General features: G+C 38.6%; 1 protein-coding gene across 3 annotated transcripts in view; it reads right to left on the bottom strand.

The window, feature by feature from the left end:
* POR (cytochrome p450 oxidoreductase) overlaps nucleotides 1-13,294 on the bottom strand; it is a 69,435-nt gene extending 56,141 nt beyond the window's left edge. The window contains exon 1 of one of the 3 annotated variants that reach the window (XM_081944781.1): nucleotides 13,056-13,294. The gene's annotated coding sequence lies outside the window, so the exon portion shown is untranslated. Of the gene's footprint in view, nucleotides 1-7,150; nucleotides 7,305-13,055 lie in introns of those variants that run through there. The other 2 variants (XM_081944779.1, XM_081944780.1) reach the window with 2 other exon arrangements.
* Between the last annotated feature and the right edge of the window lie 326 nt (nucleotides 13,295-13,620).

The following is a 13,620-nucleotide window of genomic DNA, read 5'->3' as shown; positions in this document are numbered from 1 at the left end:
TTAAAGTCAGCAACAAAGGCGGAGGGAGATTTTGCTGGCTCATTGCATCATATGCAAAGCAACTGCTCACATGCTAATTTAAACTGAGCATCAGTTGAGCCTTAAAAATGCAATTCCTGGGACATTATTCTGGATGTTGGTCCCACTAGGATCAATGTCAACTACATCAGTCTGGGATAAAATAAGTTAAGCAATCTGACAGTAGTCCTGCTAACTTAGCCAATATTTCCAGTTTACGGGCTCATGCACATGAACATTGTCCATGTCTAAAGAGAAAAATGGGTGAATTTATTTGCCAGGAAAATTCTGCCAGTCATCTACCACAGATCACTAGAAGAGGGACTATATCAAGTGGAATCTTTGGTACTCTGAGTTGGTGAGTTATTTCATTATCCAATTAAGTAATATCATAAGTGGAGCAAGTATGGGGTTTGCTCCCTATTTATATACAGTTTCCTCTGCTGATGAGGATATCCAGGAAGGGTAATATGTTGTTTTCATCTTTCCTTGTGAATTATATTCCTTTGAAGATGTTGATCAGTTCATGTGTCATCTCTTGTTTTTTATTATGATGGTGTCATCTACATACTGGATCCATATTTTTGGTTGTATGTGTGGTGATGCTATAATTTCTAGATGCAGCATTAAATCTCTGCTGTTAATCCCGTGGTGATCCCATGGGTGTTCTTCTGATTTGCTGGCAGACTGAAAATAACAACCCTGTTTCACTGAAAATAAGACCTCCCCGGATAATAAGCCCAATCAGGCTTTTGAGCGCATGCACTAAAATAAGCCCTCCCTGAAAATAAGCCCTCCCTGAAAATATTGCAACACAGCAGCAGCCATGAGGTGACCACCCTGGCCGCCTCCTGCACCTCAAAAATAAAAAGACCTCCCCAAAAATATCGCCAAGCGCTTATTTCAGGGGTCAAAAGAAAATAAGACCCTGTCTTATTTTCGGGGAAACACGATAGTGAGGCAGGGTTCATGAGGTCTGTGATTCTGGGTATTTCAATCTTTGTGTACATGTAGTTCTCGACTTATAACAGTTACAACAGAATCGAAAAATGAGATTCATGACCATTTTTCACAGTTATGAGCTCTGCAGCATCCCCATAGTCATGTGATCAAAATTCAGATGCTTGGCAACTGGTTCATGACCATTGCTGTGTCCCAAGGTCATGTGATCACCTTTTGTGACCTTCCAACAAACAAAGTCAATGGGGAATTCAGATTCCCTTAACAACTGGCTTACTAACTTATCAACTGCAGTGATTCACTCAACAACTGTGGCAAGAAAGGTCGTAAAATGGGGCAAAATACACTTAACAAATGTCCCACCTAACAACAGAAATGTTGGGCTCAATTGTGGTTGTAAGTAGAGGGCTACCTGTATTTGGCTAAGTCATGTGTGTTGCATAATGCTGCTGCCCTGGAATTCAGAAAAATCATAGCAAGTTCAATGATCAGAGCAAAGATGATCAAGGCACTAGAAAGCAAACTTTATGAAGAGAGGTGGGCCTTGAGAAAAGCCATCAAAGGAGAGAAATGACAGCACTCTTCAAATACTGAAAGAATGCCACAAAGGAAAAGATTAAAACTTATTGTCTTTCCTTCCAGAGTGCAACACGGAGAAAAATGGCTTTAAGTTACAAGTAAAGATACACTTGAACGTCTAAAGAAAGATCCTAACAGTAATCTGACAGTGGAACCAATCTTCTAGAGCAGTGTTTCTCAAACTCAGGGTCTTTTAAAACGCAGGAAGAATATAACGTTAGCGTATTTGATCAAAGTTAAAATAGATATGTTATCTTTGGAAACCCTAAATCAACTTTTGTTGACATCAAGACTGAAATGACAAGGCTTTATGGATTTGTTTATAGATAAGACACAGGATATGTGAAGTGAAGAAGAGATCATTTGTATTTTAAAAGAAGGTCTGGTGACTGAAAATGCTTATATTTGGGGTGAGGGTGTAAAGTCACTCTCTCTCTCTCTCTCTCTCTCTCTCTCTCTCTCTCACACACACACACACACACACACACACACACACACACACACACACATATATATATATATATATATATATATATATATATATATAAATTATTCTTTACTATATTATTTTTATTTTTTTTCTACTTCTATTGTTTCCTTGTTTCTTTCCTACACTTTTTATTCTTTTTATTACTTCTAGGCCAGTGGTCGGCAAACTGAGGCTCGCGAGCCACATGCGGCTCTTTGGCCCCTTGAGTGTGGCTCTTCCACAAAATACCACGTGCGGGCGCGCATGTACAGTGCAATTGAAACTTCGTGGACCATGCACAGAAGTCGGTTTTCTGCCTGGGCAAGTCTATTTTGAAGAAGTGGCATTAGAAGAAGTGGGGGTGTCGGTTGGTCCGGCGACAGGTGATGCGGCGCAGGCAGGCCGCGTAATATGTAGCGCAGGGGAGGCGCGCGAGATTCATGCACAGGTTGAGTGAACCAGTCATTCAGCAGTCTCATTGTGCAGTGGTTAGTGCTAGTCACGTCCGCAAATCGCACGCGGGTTGCAAAAGTACCTACTCGAAGCATAAAGTTATCTGTATTTTTCCAACCAGCTGTAAAACCTACATGCATTTTTGTCATCAATTTAAGAATTGTAATTATTTTGTGTTGGTGGCTTTATTATTATAAAATGAAACATTTTTAAGGTGCCCTGTTTGAAATGGCTACAAAGAAAAAGCAAAGAAAAATGGAAGACGAAAACCGTGAATTTAAAGTTGAATGGATCGAAACTTTCACGTTTATTCAAAACTTAAATGGCCTTCTGACCTATTTGTCAGGAAAAATTGGTGCATAACAAGAAATCAAATTTGGAGAGACACCTTACAAGTAAACATGTGCAATTTAATACTAAATATCCTGTCGGTGATACGAGAAAGAAAGCAGTTGAGGAACTTCAGAAGAGTCAAGAAAAATCAAGTTCTGTATTTAATTACTGGATGCAATCTTCCAACAATGTTAATATTGCAAATTTTGTGGTTAGTCAAGAGATTGCTAAGAGAGGAAAACCATATACAGACGACAAATACATAAAAAATTGTTTTATAAATGCATCCGAAGAGCTATTTGGGGATTTTAAGAACAAAGCAGGTATTCTTAAAAAAATTAAAGAGTTACCATTGTCTGCTAAAACAGTGAAAGATAGAAGAGTCAAAATGTCTTAGAATATAATGCTACTGTAACATAATTAAATTTTTCTCCCTTTAATATTGACATTGGCAACTTTGAAATGCAATTGCTGAATTTAAAAAACAAGGAATTGTGGAGCTTGAAATTTGAACTTCTTTGTGCTCAAATATTGGAGAAAAAGAAATGTGAAAAAGAAAAGTGGTCTGCTTTGAAAGCCCTGGAGAAGGAAGATATGTTGATTTTTAACACCTGGAATAGTATTCCTGACTCATATCAACTGAAAAAACTAGCGTTTGCTGTTCTTTCCTTATTCAGGTCTACATATTTATGCAAACAATCATTTTTAAGCATGAACCTTATCAAGAGTAAATTGAGAAGTCGTTTTATTGATGAGAACCTGGAATCGTGCCTAAAATTAAAAACAACAACATACAAACCTGACTTACCCAAACTTTCCAAGGAGATGCAAGGCCATTGTTCACATTAGTGTTTGTCAGTCATTGTCATGATTTAATTTTATGGATATTGTAAGATAAATTGTATGGAATTTAATTTTATCAATAAATAATATTGTTATTAATTATGATATCAAGCTTTGTTCAACATACCTATAATTTAACTAGGACTTAAAAACTTTAAGTAAAGTTTTTCAGTTAATTTTAGGGAACGTTGTGGAGTGAAAGAAGATGTAGCGTCGAGGATTGAGAAAGGTATGTTGAGATGGTTTGGACATATAGAGAGGATGAATGAAAGGAGATAGACGAAACAAGTATACAAGAGGAGTGTGGATGGGAGAGTTGGAAGGGGTCAACCTCAGCGGACGTACCTCAATCAAAAAATTGGCTCTCAAAAGAAATTTCAATCGTTGTACTGTTGATATTTGGCTCTGTTGAAAAATGAGTTTGCCGACCAATGTTCTAGGCCTACTAGAAAAGGTCTGACTTAGCATGACAGGAGTCTCTCTCCCTCCCTCATTATCATGCCTGGATCTCTCCAAGCTCTTTCTAAAAGGAATCTAATGAAATCCTGCTACCTTGCACTTATGGCAGGATTTCACTTCATCACGTCATTAGCTGAACTTTTGTCCCAAAAAGAGGTGGTAATGAGGGGAGAAAGAGACCAAGAAAGAACATAACATGCTATTCTATTTCAGAAGGCAAACAAGTGTTTCTATCTTTCTTTCTTTAAAAAAAAAAAAAGACACCTAGCCAACCAGATGTCAGAGATTCTTTCAACTCCTCATTCCAGGGACAAATTCAACAAATTCTGGGACAGAAGCCAATTTTGATTGCAAACAGAAAAGAGGCACTATTTGGCTTAGAAAAGTTACAATAACGCTCACGGCCCATATCAATAGGAGTATATATTTGATTCAAGTGTGGTCACAGTTCAAACATTTGGGATCCACTCTTTAGGAAAAGTCCTAAGATGAACCACTCTCAGGCAAAAAGACAGAAATATTTTTAATGTAAGATCAGGAATATGTTTTATGTATCTGAACTAAAGGAAATCATAAGCATTTTACACAGAAATCTCAAATCTGGCCTGCTCATTTAGGCCAGAGAGACAAATGAATATATTTATTCATTTTAGTATTGTGGGACATTTGACATGATTAAACCTCTGTTGGTCAAAACCTCAGAGCAGTTAGAAGATGCCTTAAAGTTCACCTCCTAGTCCAACCCCTCTGAATTATTGCTATAAATTTCAAGTCTCCATCAAGATTTTCTGGATTACCTTTTTGCCTTCTCTGGCCTAAATGAGCAGGCCAGCTTTGCCACAAGAAAAACTATTATAAGGGAGTGGTTTCTAATTTAACACAACCAATAATGCCCAAAGTCAGTAGGAGGCACTACTGAATCTCTAAGCAATACCAATACCATATCAAGGAGCCAATCCCTAAGTATATACTTGAGGTTGTATTTTGTTCTGTGCTGCACTTAAAAACATTTTAAAATCATGTATTACATAACAAGGGAAACTGCTGCCAAGTATCATAAAAGTTCATTTTAATTTTCCGTCACAATCAAAGACTAGGATATATTGAAGCCCAAAGACATACTTTGGAGAAGCTGAACAAAATATTTTGAAAAGATAATTATTCAATGGGATTCATTAATCCAGAAAAATGAGTCTATCGTTGGAAGAAAACCTTGGAGAAGGGCTTGAAGGGAATGTTCAGAAGCCGTTACAGAAACAACAAGACCAGAAGTATGTATTAACCTGGTGATTAAGGCCTGGGAAAGGAGATAGCATTAGGAAAACACTGAAGCTGGCTCATCCCTGATTCAGTGGGGCATATATATGAGGGAGGGGAGAAGCATACTCAGACTCTGTTACTATGTCCTATAAAATATATATCTAGTCTTCCTGGGGAGTCAGTTTCTTGATCAGATCTATCTCCTAGGGCTGACAATCATTATTTATATTTATATATCAAATTTCTTAATATTGCATGAGTGAAAGATAGAACCAGATTTGCCAAACTAGAGACCCGGTGTATTGGGGGAGAAGAAGAACAAATGGAAACAGATTCTATATTACACATGAAGACTATTCCCACCCAAGGAAAACCCAAGATCTCTTTGAACCCAAATACTATTTTTAAAAGCCGGGTCAGAACATGGAAAAAAGGGTATAAGGATTACAAAATCTCAGCTAATAGCGCATCTACACTCTGAATCGGCCCAGCTATATATTTTAAAGATGTGCAAAGATCGAGATTTGAAGACAAAAGGGGATCTTGTAAAACACAGCAACTCTTTTTAAGACACATTTAAGAACTTGCCAACAGGAGCTGTGTGTGCACACCCACCTTCCATTTCATTTTTTTTTCAAAATCATGTTATGGAATTCAGTTCAGTCTACATTCCTAATATAGGGTTAGTCTTTAATTTCTGACAAAATGTATCCCTTTCAGGTATTTAACTGACAATAATTAAAACAGAGCACTTGCTACATATTAATTTCTAAGAAGTTAATCTGTTAAAAATTGCCACTGTAAGGCATCCTTGACACACATACCTCATGCTTCCTCAAAAGGCATCAGAAGTCCAGAACCTATGACAATTCAAGTATCAATGTATATCATATTCAAGGGCCACCTCCAGTATCCTGATTCTAATCTAATTCCTTCACTTCCTAAACAAAACACAACATTTCCTGCCAGCCTCTATTAGCAAGTCAACAGAAGACTCTTTTCAAACTAAGTCTGCTTCTGTTGCATTTAAAAAAACTCAACAGAAACTGATTTACAAGACACCAAAATTGTGAGACACAATCTCACAAATCAGATTTTCTCAGTGGAATACATTCCCCTTGAACGGAAGTTCTAATTCCATCTGAAAAAAATGGAAAGGTCTCAGCCTGGCTGGCATTCAGAGTTCGTTCTGAATCATAAAACTTTTTAAAGGAAGAAAAAAGTAAAGCGTCCAAAAGAGATGTTTATGCCAATATTATGGATTAAAGACTTTGAGTTCATTTTCTTTTTACTTATCATGACAAGGAACCAGCATAGACCCCATCCACTCTTTCCCAATGAAACAGGATGCTCTGTTTTTATAGCCCCCCCCCCCTAACACCATCTCTTTTAATAAATAAAATTGTAGAATTTGACTTTTCAAAGAACCCATCCAAGGCTGCCAAGCAAGCGCCTGGCTGAAAGGCAAGAACTGAACCTTTCTCGTACAGGAAACCTCAGTATTCCTTAGGCCCAGAAGAATCCGGGATGCCACCTTGCTTATTTTGCAACCTCTCGTTACCGTAGGATCTAAGACAACCTTTCCCTACTTCCTACTCCTAAGACCGGTCCCTTCCTCTTAAAGCAAGCAAGAACCCAGAAATCTGGCCTCTGCATTGCCCTCCGTTTAAAGCAAGCCAGAGGAACCCAGGAGAGGCCCCAGTTCTTCCTCTCGACATTGGGCACTGGGGGATTCCCCCACCCCCCAGCATGCACTCTATCGCCCCACTCACTCACCCACCAACGGTCCCAAGTGGAAGGAAAACGATGGCCAATTGCAGCGGCGACAGCAGGAGCAGCAGCTCTCCTCCCGAAAGCCCAGACAGAAAGAAGGGGTGGAGAATGGACTCTACCAGTTAGCGACGTAGGGGGGGGAGAGGAAGGACTAAGAACGTATCCCGGGCAAACTCCTCCCTCTCCAAAGGTTGGCTTTTTAATATATCCTGAGCCAGATCCAACCCAGCGGTTCCATTCTGCTTCCGTTCCCGGGAAGACGAATCTGCCCAGCGCCTTTCAGTTAGCCTCCCCACGCAGGCGTGGAATGGTACGGCCTTCCCGGCTTCAAGCTGAGTGGAAGACGCGTATGTTAAAGGTCCAAGGCAGGATCAACATTAAGGGTTGGGTTAGAGCAGCGTTGCTCAACCTTCGCAACTGGTATGGACTTCAAAGAGAAACCCTGGATTAAACTAGGATTTCTATTCAGTTGAATTGTTGTTTCACGTATCTGTCAAATAAAGCCTCAGTTCAGTGGGCAGGAACAGAGATTGTGTTCTCAGAAGATGCTTAATTAATCAGGCAAGGGCCGGACCGCGTTCTCACAATAAGCTTTTTTGAAGTTAAGCCTGTTTTTTTCCCCCTGGTTTGTAACACCGGGTGTATGAGCTCAGTCTGATTAGTTTATGGTACAGTGTGTAATCACATGGAATCAGATTGGATATCCCTTACGAAATCTAATATTAATTATATTAATATTGATATAGGCATCTTAGATTACAGTATATTTCATTAAATCTATGAGATGGATTTAGTTTTGATAAAGGCGTTATACAATATACAATAACAACTGTTATTGAAAGAAGGAGTGCCGGAGGAAGAGATAAAAGAATTAATAAGGCATTAATATAGTTCTTGCATTAATGAGCTTAATGTTTTGATAACAGAATCCATTAAAAATGGTCCCAAGATTTTTACACATGTGAGTCTTTAAGGTGCTACAAGATTCTGGGCACTGTGACCTTAGTACAATGGTAATTGCCAAATACATCTTGGGAAAAACATTGTTTCTAGACCGGACTACTTTAAGCTGCTCCAGAGTCGCTCGCCAGTGGGAGGACACCAAAATACAGGTGGAGGCATGCAAAGTTGGGAAATGGTAAATTAAGATATCTTCAGGCTGGGATGAGAAAGCTGTGGATTTCCTCGGTTTACTGGCTGTTGCAAAACTGCAATATGGCAGCTCTATGAAGGGCTGAATGACTCTAAAGATCAACCAGAACTGTTTATACAACAAAACCAGCATACCTACACCCGTGAAAATCTACGAAAATAATATATATAATGTGATTACTGCTGGGAGATTATGTGTCTAAGAATGGGAAAACTCTATAACACCAACAATAGAGGAATGATTGATGAAGATGACAGAACTAGTAGAGATAGCAAAATTAATTTGTGTGCCTGGAGAAAGTTCAACAACTACATTTAGCAGTTACTGGAAACTTCTTATGGATTTTTTGCTGAAAAAGGTAGAAAAATGAACATGAGGTATGGGTTGGAAAATCAGAAAGGATGATTTATGGAAGGACATTATGAGATAGCCTTAGAGAGGGTAAAATAAAGCACATTTATAACTGCTTGTTAAAAAGATTGGAAGTAGTTTCCTTGTCCTTTATCTTTTCCCCCTTTTTTCCTATTTTCTTTCTTTTCACTATTTACTATTTTTCTTTCTTTTTATGATTTTTACTTCATTCGAATTTTTTTAAAATTAAAAATAACATTTCAAAAGACCCAAATGAAAATATTTGGATCACCTTGATTAATAGCCATTCCAGTGAAAGTGTTTCCCTAAAACCACCATCTACAAGTAAGTAGTCCTTATAACCACAACTGAGCCCCAATTTCTGTTACTAAGTGAGGCAGTTGTTAAGTGCATTTGCCCCATTTTACGACATTTCTTGCCACAGTTATTAAGTGAATCAATTCAGTTAAGTTAGTAAAATGGTTCTTAAATGAATCTGGTTTCCGCAACTGTATTTGCTTATCAGAAAGTCGCAAAAGATGATCACATGGCCCCAGTTTATGGAATTGTCATAAATATGAGACTGTTGCCAAGCGTCAGAATTTTGATCACGTGACCATGGAGATGCCACAGTGGTTCTAAGGGTGAAAAATGGTCATAAGTCCTTTTTTTCAGAGCCAATGAAACTTTGAACAGTCACTAAATGAACTGTTGTAAATCAAGGACTACCTGTACAAGCTGCCAAAATCTGAGGAACTACTAGATGACAACAAAATATTAGCATAATGTATTTCCTTGCTAGAATTTTGCAGTCTTAATAATGAGTTAATTCAATTCAATTTCAATTTATTAGCGCTTATAGACCGCCCCCTCTCCCGAAAGGGACTCATGGTGATTTATAATTCCTATTTTGTGTCCTATTATTACTTATTAATCCTGCCTGCCCCAGGCAGTGTTGGTGGGACTGATTTAGTATTCCAAAGAAGACTCCTCAGGCTTTTAAGAGTTTGATGTTTTAATAATAAAAACTTGAAATAAAAATTTATCCTATCCTGCTAGCAGGATGCAGAAAAGCAAATCACAAGAGAAGCAAGGATCCTTTCAGAAATGCTGGACCTAGCCAATTACATAAGGATTCCTTTTTTGTTTGTTTAAAAGGTGTGAAAGCTCATCTTGGAGAATATTTGCAGAACACATTTTATACATATATTATTTCCTTATTTCATAATGTTTACTGTGCTCTGGGGCACAATGTTATGATGGAGGTGTGTGTGTGTGTGTGTGTGTGTGTGTGTATTCATACATACATACATACATACATACATGCATACATACATACATAGGTTTTTTTTCCTCTTGCGGTTATTAAAATTATATCACCAAATTCCTCAACCTTGTAAACAGGAAGGAAAAAATGAGAGAACAAGTGTTTCATGTCTATTGTCGTCAGGATTATTGGCTCTAAATCCTGGGAGCAAAATACAACGCCTTAGTCAAGAGCTTAAACAAGTTTATGTATTCCATGAAACTTACTTGAATGGTATCTAATCCAAGATTTTGAGACTAATATTGGCCAGCCAAATACCTTTGAGAAAACATGCTCTGTTTTTCATCAAATGCTATTCAGAGATATATGAATTCCAGCACAACAAAACACCATACAATACTTACAGGCAAGCCTGATTTTTTCTAATTAAAGCAAGTTACTCAGGTCACCACATCTCAAAAGGAAAATGTTCCCAACAACAACAAAAATCCACTCTATTATTTATACTTTTGCATCTGTGTTGATTCCGGGTCCCTGCTTAGACAGATCCCTGCAGGGTTTTTTTGGAAAGGTTTCAGAAATAAGGAAAAATGTTCTGGCAATGAAAACAATCAACCAAGGAACAGCTGCCAGAGGTTGTGGGAGCTTTCAAGAAGAAACTGGACCATCTGTCAAAAATGGTGTAGGATCTCCTGCTTGGGGTGGGGTGGACTAGCTGACTTACAAAGTCCCTGCCAACTCTTGTTATTTATTCCGTTATCTACTTCCTAGAACTAAAGTCACCCATCTGGCTTTGTGCCTAAGATAAGATTAGAACTCACACTCTCCCGGTTTCTAGCCTAATGCCTTAACCATTACACTAACCTCGCTATCTATTATATTTTGTATTAAAATGTGCAGTAAAGTTTCCTCAAAACTGCAATCCTTGAGCTATTCTCTTTCTGGATGAGAACACTATGACATCACCATTCCCTTTCCCTCCAGGCCATTCCACATTGAACTACAATCATTCTTTTCTTTTTTTCACTTTTTTTTTGAAGGGGGTTGACTTTATTCTTCTTTACGTTTATCTCTAAGTATTACAGCCTCTGTCTCTTTCCAGTTTCACTCTCTCTACTTCTCCAGAAGGGAGAAGTTGATGATGGGCAAATAGTATTCTAACACATCTGCCCAGATTTAGGAGGTCTTCATGGACCACCAGGCCTGAAGCAACTAGGTGGGGCATAGACTAGCCCACAAATGAAAAGTTTCCTTTCACTGTTCTACTAACACGTCTTTGCATAATGTGTCCGAAGTAAGATAATTTGAGCCTGATCATTTTTGTCTCAAGTTTATTTTGTATGGTGTTTCAAAAGGCAGCATAGTCTCCTGCCCCATACATCCCTATGACCAATTCGCTCTCACAGAGAGGGACTTCTCCGGGTGCCGTCCACTAAGCAGTGCCAAAGGGCGGCGCCCAGGAGCAGGGCCTTCTCTGTGATGGGCCCAGCCCTCTGGAATGACCTCCCCCCCGACATTAGGACTACTACCGACCTCCGCTCCTTCCGTTCAAAACTCAAGAACCACCTTTTTCAACTAGCTGGCCTGGCTCAACCATAGTTCTATTTTAATCCTCCTGGCAATCTTTTAAACTTGTAATTTGATAGTGGGGTATTTTAATTTTAACCTATTTTACTATTTCTATGTATTGTAATGATTGTTGTGTGATTTTTATACCTCCTCCGTATAATGTTTAATTGTATAATATGTGTTTTTTATTTATTGTACGCCGCCCCGAGTCCCTTCGTGGAGAGGGAGCGGCTAACAAATCTAATTAATCTAATCTAATCTCTATATTTCAAGTAAGAACCCTGGATTGATTTATTGATGATCCATTTGTTTGTTTTCTTCGCTGTCCACAGTATTCCCAGGAATCATCTTTTAACACCAAAGTTCAAAAGTATCAATACTTTTTCTGTCCCATTTCTTCCAAGTCCAACTTTCACCTCCATAGAGCATTACAGGGAAAACCACGGCTTACCTGATTTTGATCTTTGGAGGTAAACACCCATCCCAACATCTGAATTTTCCAAAGCCTAGTTCAGAGGTGGATTTCTACTGGTTCGTACCAGTTCTGGTGAACCGATAGTGGTAATTTGGGCTGGGTCACAGAACCGGCAGTGACCCAGGCTTGCCACGTCCCCGAACCGGTTCACCAGTCTCTGCTTCCATTGCCGGCATGTTTTTTATTAGTTTTTCATGGTCTTTGTGCATGCACACAACAATTTACAATGAACTGCGTGCGCAGCACATGTCTGGCACATGTGTCTGGTGCGTGTGTCTGGCTTGTGCGCAAAGCACGTGTAAAGTGAACTGGTACCAACGCCGGTAGGAACCCATCTGTTGCCTAGTTATGGCATATTTTTTGACTGCTTGTTCCTTAACTTTGATCATTTATCCTAAAAGGCAAGTGCTATCTACCACTCTGATACCTTCATTGTAAAGCCTAAGATTGGTTATTGTACCTGTTTTTATTAGTTTGGTCTTCTTTATATTTAATATTTGTTCCATTTTTTTCCACTGTGTTGCTGGACTTTTATTATTAGAGCTTGCAATAATCCATCAAAGCATTTGTTATGCTCCGCATTCTGCCTTGAGCTTTAGCAGTCTCTGAAACTCTCAGGTTTTAAACTATGGAATGAAGTTTTTACAGAGGCTAGTTTGGAATTACCAAAATCATAAAAGCATTACAGAAACAGATGTAGATAATATACAAGACATGCAAGGTCGAAATTGGAGTATTGCAAATTTGGTGGATTCAGATCTTTACAAAAAAGGAACTAGTTTTATAACAATAGATGGAAGTTTGGATAATATAAGTCCATATGGCTTTTTGTCATGGAGTATCTGGAGAATGTGAACCTCTTCCATTTGTAAACCCCATTTAGTTGGATAGTCTATATGTTATTTTGAAACTGACTATGTTGCCAAGAGTTTTCCATGATAATACAAGAAGAGGCCCATCCAGAAGCATCCACATGGCCCCAAGAAAAAAAAAGACCCCCAGAAATCCAGAACAGTTCTATTCAAATTACCTGGCTTAGGTAAGAGAAGCAAAGCTATAGGATTCAAATGGAGATAGCTTTTCTACTACTCACCTGCTCAGAAGTTGCAGAAATTATTTCAGTCAATCCCAATTAATTGTTCTTTCTTTTGCAGTCTTGAGTGATGCAAGATGGCAAAATTCACAGTGAAAGCAACACTGGTTGAATATATTTTTCAGCTACTATTCTCCACTCCTCAATCAAGGGGACACTTGGTGAAAATCCAGTTGAATTGCAACTTCACCCCTGAGCTTCCTATTTATTATAAGACTTAAGCCTGTTGAGTTCACCTGTGCCACATGTCAAGTGTTCAAAGGGGTGGAGAAAGAAAGAAGGAGAAGGAGGGAACTGCTGGGATTGTACCAAGGAAAGAGCTCTCTGTAATTACAAAGATGACATTCACAGAGGCTATCACAGCCATAAACTAAGCTGACCTCTTGGTTGGGCAATGTACATTATGCAATCAGCTACGACAACCTGTGTTTAAAAAAAAAAAAGGTCAATCAACTTTTTTGACTTCACTGTTTCAGAAGTGAGGGTTTAAAAAAAAAAAAGATTTTATCGACAATTATTTTAGAACAAAAGGTGGAAGATTTCCAGTAGTAAAGCAAAGGGAGTC

This window comes from Natrix helvetica, assembly GCF_964273705.1.
Source record: "Natrix helvetica genome assembly, chromosome: 2".
NCBI lineage: Eukaryota > Metazoa > Chordata > Lepidosauria > Squamata > Natricidae > Natrix > Natrix helvetica.
The sequence above is the reverse complement of the archived record's forward strand: the minus strand, read 5'-3'. Positions and strand labels throughout refer to the sequence as shown.